We start from the raw sequence: 1894 nt of genomic DNA, 5'->3' as shown, positions 1-1894 counted from the left end.
AACAATAGAGACATACCATCAGGGTTAGTAGAAGCGGGCATATCGACCCAAATCCCACAAGATTGCCTTGTATGTTTTATAGACGGATCTTGGCATGCAGAAGTGGATAGGAGTGGACACGGCTGGATTGCTTCTTTCGGTGCTAGATTCTTGCACATGGGGCTTAAAGGTTCGCGTAGAAGCCTATCCCCCTTACATGCGGAGTTAGACACCCTTGTTTGGGCTATGGAGTGCCTTCTGGTCTTGAACTTAGATAAAGTACTCTTTGCTACGGATTGTTTAGACCTCCTAACGATGACGTCTAATATTGAAGATTGGCCGACCTTTTCATCAGAATTGAAGAATTTTATTAATTTGAGAGATAGATTTGCTAACTTTAGTATTAGATATATTCCTCGAGAGGATANTATTGATCAAAACTTGAGAACGTTCCCTTGGATGATGTGGTACATTTGGAAGGCAAGAAACAAGAAAGTTTTTGAATAATATATCTGAGTCTTCGCAAGATACTCTAGAGAAAGCCATCCAAGAAGAAGAAGTGTGGAGAAGAGCAAACAATAGAGACATACCATCAGGGTTAGTAGAAGCGGGCATATCGACCCAAATCCCACAAGATTGCCTTGTATGTTTTATAGACGGATCTTGGCATGCAGAAGTGGATAGGAGTGGACACGGCTGGATTGCTTCTTTCGGTGCTAGATTCTTGCACATGGGGCTTAAAGGTTCGCGTAGAAGCCTATCCCCCTTACATGCGGAGTTAGACACCCTTGTTTGGGCTATGGAGTGCCTTCTGGTCTTGAACTTAGATAAAGTACTCTTTGCTACGGATTGTTTAGACCTCCTAACGATGACGTCTAATATTGAAGATTGGCCGACCTTTTCATCAGAATTGAAGAATTTTATTAATTTGAGAGATAGATTTGCTAACTTTAGTATTAGATATATTCCTCGAGAGGATAATATCCGTGCCGATAAACTTGCGAAATGTGCAAGAACACGAGGTTTCTGTTTTTCCTATGTAAGCTTGTCGGAACCTAATTGGCTCTCTCTCGAAGAAGTCGTCTCCAATAACTTAATATATGGGGTTTGATTGTCAAAAAAAAAAAAAAAAAAAAAAAANAGAGTACACTTCTTATAATCTTATAAGACAACTTTTTCCCCACTACTAGCTGTATCTTATATATACTGAACCCCCCGAGAGTCGAGCATACCATTTATGATGTATTCAATATGGTTCTCATGATCAACAAACGTGCCAAGAATGGCTAGTTGATCATTCTAGTCGTTAACCCATTGAGATACATATTAATAAGAGAAAATTATAAATAAAGGAGCTTTTTCCAAAAAATTTGGCTATCTACACTTTTTTTTAAGATTGTCAATTGTGACGAAAATACCCCTACTAATAGAAATAGTGAAGTTTTGAAAAATTTGAACCAATAAACAAACAGAAAACCCATGTTTATATACAATTGTTAAAAAAAAATTTGAAAAAAAAATGTTTTGGGTGTCAAAAATCAGTTTGTAAATTGCTGATTTCTGGTCTAAATTGTTTAGAATAGACTTTCTACGATTTTTTCTCTTTCTGAAACATTTAGATTGTTCATTCTACAGTTATTACATGTTCTAAGAAGTTTAGACGGAAAATTTGTTCTAAAAATTTCAGAACCTGAATTTTGTATGTTCTACAAAATTAAGAATATGTATTCTACGTTTTTCTTCATTCTACATCAATTCAGAATTCGTTTTCTACGTTTTACCCTATATACTAAAAGAAGTANAGTGCCTTCTGGTCTTGAACTTAGATAAAGTACTCTTTGCTACGGATTGTTTAGACCTCCTAACGATGACGTCTAATATTGAAGATTGGCCGACCTTTTCATCAGAATTGAAG

The sequence above is a fragment of the Camelina sativa genome, chromosome 20 (assembly GCF_000633955.1).
Source record: "Camelina sativa cultivar DH55 chromosome 20, Cs, whole genome shotgun sequence".
Lineage (NCBI taxonomy): Eukaryota > Viridiplantae > Streptophyta > Magnoliopsida > Brassicales > Brassicaceae > Camelina > Camelina sativa.
The sequence above is the reverse complement of the archived record's forward strand: the minus strand, read 5'-3'. Positions refer to the sequence as shown.